This window comes from Pteropus alecto, unplaced genomic scaffold (genome assembly GCF_000325575.1).
Source record: "Pteropus alecto unplaced genomic scaffold, ASM32557v1 scaffold134, whole genome shotgun sequence".
Lineage (NCBI taxonomy): Eukaryota > Metazoa > Chordata > Mammalia > Chiroptera > Pteropodidae > Pteropus > Pteropus alecto.
Genome location: NW_006436283.1, coordinates 11,255,522 through 11,261,521, shown reverse-complemented (window position 1 = coordinate 11,261,521; position 6,000 = coordinate 11,255,522). Strand labels below are relative to the sequence as shown.

General features: G+C 35.5%; 1 protein-coding gene across 14 annotated transcripts in view; it reads left to right on the top strand.

Moving 5' to 3' along the window:
* The window catches only part of HELZ (helicase with zinc finger), a 134,265-nt gene that overhangs the window by 8,676 nt on the left and 119,589 nt on the right, over positions 1 to 6,000 (top strand). For 4 of the 14 annotated variants that reach the window (XM_025046977.1, XM_025046978.1, XM_025046972.1 and 1 more), the window contains one exon: positions 301 to 496. The exons of the other annotated variants lie outside the window; for them this stretch is intronic. The gene's annotated coding sequence lies outside the window, so the exon portion shown is untranslated. The remainder of the gene's footprint in view (positions 1 to 300; positions 497 to 6,000) is intronic. 14 annotated transcript variants of the gene reach the window in all.

Genomic DNA, 6,000 nt, shown 5'->3' with positions numbered 1-6,000 from the left:
CTGAGGGGACCTGAAGCTTCTCAGCTGTGCTCTTTCCCCAACACCTAGGTGTGCTCAGTAGAAAGTTGGAAGTGGCAGAGTTTATGATGGGAGTGAGGACCTTTTCTAATTAAAATTTTTTATTATGGAAACTTTCAGACATTCAGAAGTGGAAAGAGGAGTATAATCAATCCCACTGTACCCACTGTCCAACTTCAATGGTTATTAATGTCGTTTCACCTGTTTTCTCCCTCCCCATCAATTACATTGAAGCAAACGGGAGACAGTGTTTTGGTGACCTTAAACTTTGTGTATTTGCAGGTAACGAGAGTTGAACGGTTTAGAAGGATATGTTCCAAGCTTACTGGGTGGGGTCTGGACTGAACAGAAGTAGGATTAACTTCCAGAATTCCAGTGCTGCCTCAGACTTTGTTTTTGGGCAAATCACTTAAGTCTTCTGAGTCTTAGTTTGTCTGTGAGATGGAGATTTCAGCTTTACTTAATCACTTGAGATAAGGTAGGTAAAAATCCCCTCTGAACTCTAAACTCTGAGGCTAAAGTATTATGCAGATTTTAATTGTCAGTAGAGCTATTCCTTTGGGTTTCTGTGTTGCTGGCATGAAGTTTATATTATTCAATGAATTTTTATTATTCAGTAGATACTTATGTTAGGCCCCTGAGGCTTCAGTGAACAAAACAGACAAAATCCCAGCTCTTGTGGAGCTCATACTCTAGACCTAGAGGATAATAGTTTTACAGTGATTAATATAACTTACTTGCTTCATAAAATAGGTTTTTGCTTTTTCATATCTGATTGTCAGTAAGCATGTTCAATGATTTGGGAGGAGACTCAAACTCTTCAAGAAATAAATTAGAATTATTGAAAGAAGGCTATCTTTAGAATTGCTGGCAATTCTGAAAAATGGGTCAGGAAAAATCAAAGCAATAAATGGGAAAACATCTCAGATTTAGCTGTTGATATAACTTTTTAAAAATTTGCTGCTTGTTTTTATTATTTTAGTCACTAAAACAGATGGTAAAGAGTCCATCAGGATCTTTCTTTTATGTATTTAAAACCCTTTGCCATATTGAATTAGGAGATTTACGTCTTGATGAAAGAGATTATTCAAAAACGAATATGATTGATGATCTTAGTTTCTAGTTTTCTCAATAGGCTTAGGCTTTCTTCTAATGCTTCTTGCATACTCAGTGATTTTTAGAAAGAGTTTTAAAGAAAAATGCAAGTCAGGCTGAACATTAAGCACAGTACAATAAATAAAACTTTATTACTTTGTAGAATATTTTGCCTGTGCATCCCATACAACCGTCACAGATTCCAGTTTTGGATGAAAGCAGATGAATTTAAAGATAATACAACATTCCTCTTTATGACTTGGCATTCTAATGAGAACTGAATTTGGTACAGGACAGTTCTTGGAATGCTTGGCATTTAGGTTATTTTAGGCCATCTCTTTGGGAAATTCAGTTAAAGTACTTATTGAATGATTTGAGTGAATTGAATGATTGTCATGGGTATATAAATGATGTAAAATATGACTCCTATTTATGATAGTTTTGTTAGGCAGTTAAGGCATCCAACACGGTATGTTTAATCCAAGATAATAGGTGATTAAGAGGCCAGTTCCTTCTATGGGAAGTAACGATGGTTTTGGGAGGAGAGCGTTTTGGGAATGTAGGCCTTGAAATATTCATTTAAAGGTGGGTAGGAGTTGGGTCCAGAGAGGGGCGGGAAAGGACATTTGGGTGAGGGAGGGCATTGTCAGAGACTCAGGGTCTAGACCATGCTTGGGGCCTGTGTGGGAGTGCTGAGAAAGTTAGGTTTGCCTGGGTACCTAGTAATGAGCTTGGAACTTATTATATAGGCATTTTGGAACCACCGTGCCATCTCTAGAGTAATGGTTCTTAGCTTTTTTCCTCCCTGAGGAAGTGTGACACACTTTTATTAGCGGCAGTGTCTCACCAAGGCCACACTGCCTAGTGAGGGAAAGGGGGGATGTTCTGATATGCTTTCCTTACTCCACTGCACTGAGTTCTGTGGGTTATTTTAATGATGTATCCATCTGACTTTTCTTTCTTTTGTCACAGTACATTTACTACTTTCTAGAATAGCGGTGTTTTCAGGATAAGAATGGAGTTTCCGGAGGGAGAGTAGTATATGAGGTTTAAAGACAAATTACTGACTTTTTAAAAAATGTCCATCTCGTTTTTTTTCCTAGCAGTCTTTTTGTTTAAATTTTTGTGTTTTTTAGATATGTAAAGAAACTTATGTATTTTATTACATTTGTCTTTTAAGTTTTCCTACAGTTTTATTGTTTATATAGGTTAATAATTAAAGATAAGTTGGGGTTTAATCAAGAACCGATTGCGGATGTTAGTAATTTCTGTCAAAGTAGATAGGGATAATGTTTAGCATAACTCATCCGTCTTCTGAAACTTTTACAAAGATGCATTTCACCCAAGTTAAGTATGAGTTAGATAATTTTCTTTTTCTAATGGAGACAGATGTATAAGACAGATAGAGAAATCATCTTCAATTTAGATTGAAACTTTAGTTACTACTATTGGCTCCTGCTATTTGATCAGAGTTTTTTTTTGTTTGAAGTCTGTCTCTAAACAAATAAGATTTAGGTCTTTTGGAATAAAAGAGGACCATGACTACATTAACAAGTAAAGTTAATTTAAGGAAGATAACTTTCTGATTTTTTTAAAAAATAAAAGTACATTTCGTGACTTGGTTTCATGGTGAGCTGGTGGTTATTCTCATACTGTTACAGAAAGAAGTCCACAGTGAGGAAAGAACGATGCTTATACATCATCTTTCTTCTTATCATCTGTTATTGAAACCGTCTTAATCCAGGCTAGTCTGCCTACCACCTCTGTGGTACACTCTTGATTTCATTTTTCTTTCCATATTTACTTTTGACACTGGACCAGTTATCTGAAATGGAATTCTTCAGATGTGTCCTACATTTTGTGCCAGGCGAACTCAGTGGTTATTCTATTCAGAGACATTCTTTCTGAGGCACCATTCTTGCCTCTAAAACCTATGCCTTTGAGAAGAGAAATGTATAGGCTTTCCATTCATTAACAACAAACTTATTCTTCCGTATCTATTTCTTTTCAGTTTTTAAAGACCATGTCCATTAAGACATTGAGATTCATAGTTTAAAAATAATTTAAAAATTTTTATTTTTAAAATTATCTTACAGTAAAACTGACTTTAATTTGGTATACAGTTCTGTAAAATTAACACATATAAAGTTTGGGTACCCATAACCACAATCAGGATACAGAATAGTATCATCACCCTAAAAACTCTTTCATGCTATTCATTTACAGTTACCCATCCCCATCCCAAAACCCTTTCAACCACTGACCTTTTCTCCATCCCTATAATTTCGTTTTTTGGGGGTATATTATTTAATGGAATGCGTTCTTTTACTTTGTCTTTGAGATTCATCTAAGTTATTGCATGTATTGAAAGTTCCTTTTTATTGCCGAGTAGTTTTCCATTATCACTCATTAAAGGACATTTAGGTTGTTTCTAGTTTTTAGTTGTTATGAATAGAGCTGCTAAAAACATTTGTGTATAGATTTTTGTGTGAACCTAAGTTTTCATTTCTCTAGGGTAGCTGTTTCTGGGGAGAGGGGATTACTGGGTCACATAATGAGTGTATTTTAACTTTATAAGAAACTCTCAGCCTTTTTTCCAGAATGGCTGTATAATTTTCTATTCCCAACAGCAATGTATGAGAGTTCCAGTTATTCCACATCATTGTATTATCAATATTTTTAATTAAGCCATTCTCGTAGGTATGTAGTAGTATCTAATTATGGTTCTCATTTGCATTTCTCTGCTGACTAATCCCATTGAACATACTTTCATGTGCTTCTTTGCCATCATCATATCCTTTCTGTGGAGTGTTTGTTGAACTCTTTTGCCCAGCTTTTAATCGGGTTGTTTTCTTATTGTTGGGTTCTGAGAGTTTGTTATATATTTAGACAAAATCCTTTTTCAGATATGTGATTCGCAAATAGTTTTCACTCAGTCTTTTATTCTTTTAACAGTGTCCTTCAAAGGGCGAAATGTTTCATTTTGATAAAGTCAAATTTATCAGTTTTTATTTTGGAATTGAACTGAGATGAATAGATTTTAGAACAAGTTTCTATTCTATAAAAGTGATGAAAAGAAACTTAGTGATAGGAATGTTCTCATAAAGTTGACTTTTGTGGAAGGTACAAAAGTTATAATTTTATGGAAAAGTGGTGCTAATTAATACACTCTCTAGTCTTGGGGACACATATGACTTTTGCTTAATCAAAGGAGATGCTTGGCTAGGTTTGTGAGGTGTTTCACACTTTTTAAAAATGCTAATCATTAACGTGGCTAATATATGTATGTATATATATTTTTATATATATGTATATATATACTTTTTATAATGCAGAATTATGTAGGAAATTAGTCTTTGAGAATGTTTCAGAGGTAAGATGGTGCTATTTTACATTCACATTTAATGCTTTTGGGAGTGCCTGATTTTGAGTTTCTCCTCTATTGGAACAGCATTAGAGCCTTGATTATGGATTCAGAATCAGTGTCATGGCTAAAAGCATGAGCTGTATCAGACTGTTTAGATTTGAATCCTGCCTCTCTAATTTACAGTATAACTATAAGTAATTTCTCTGTGCTTTAGTTTCCTTGTCTGTAAATGGGGATGATAATAATAATAAAATGCACCTTATAAGGTTGTTATAAGGATTAAATTATATTACATGAATATAGTCTTTTCAGCAGCATCTGGCACACAGTAAACATTCAGTAAATGGTCATTATTATTGCCGAAATAGCTTTATGATAAAGTTTAAATGTTTTAGAATTATGTTTTCAAGAAGCAGAATAACCAAATATCGCACTAAGCCATTTCTCTCCCATGCTTACCTTTTCTCTTTATACTTATTGATTATTAGTAATCAATAACTGTGACCAGTGTTGTTAATAATCATATGTATACACTGTTTTACAAGACAATTATCAGCTCATTTGGTTTTTACTTAAGGTACTAATCAGATATCAGTTAGCTCCAACTGCCTGAAATATTAGCCTAAGGTGGCTTAAGCTAAAAAGAAATTTCTTGGCTCACCTAACTGCAAAGTCCAGGCACAGCTAGCTGGATTCAGGGCTCAAATAATGTCATCAGGACTGAGTTTTTTTTCCCCCATGAATCAACTTTATCTTTTCTTGTATAGATTTCAGTTATAGGTGTTATATGTTAGACAGATGGCCGTACAATAAGCAACCTGTGTAGCCTCTCAGATTTTAGATTCAGCATGAAATACCACCTCTTTCTTTCCCAGAAGCTTCAGCAAAAGTCTCATGATGTCTCATTGGCTCTTATGGGGTCACAGGTCTTACCCTGAGCCAATCCCTGTGTTTGGCCTGTGAAGCTTGAATTGGCCAGTTCCAGTCACATGTCACCCTTGGATCCCTGGTGGAGTCAGCTTTTCAGGAACCACGTGGACTAAGAGTGGGGGAGAGGTGGCTTTTCACAGGGAAATTGTGGGCTCTTATTTTCAGGAAAAGGAATGGATACTGGGTAGCCAAACAACTAATGAAATATTAGTCTCTTTTTAATAGGTTTCTGATTCAGTTTTCTTGCCTATAAGTTACATTGTCCAAGTCTGTGTTCCCCACAGGGGTAGGAATTTGCAGAAAGTTACAGTGTTTTCTATTCTTTTAGTGAAAGTTGGATAATTTTTAACAGGAAGAGAAAGAATCAACGTAGATAGGGATGGACTTTTAACAGTGGGCGGATGTGGTGCTGCTTCTTACACTGTTGTGATTTATGTGACTCAGCTCCTTTCCCTGGGCCTCTCATTTGTCCTGGGAGAAACTCTACTAGGCCCACCTTGGTCTATGTCTGTCCTAGGATCAGGCCAGACAAGAGCGTATGCTATCTGTATGGATGTATTCGTGTATCCTAGAGTGTCAGCTACACAATG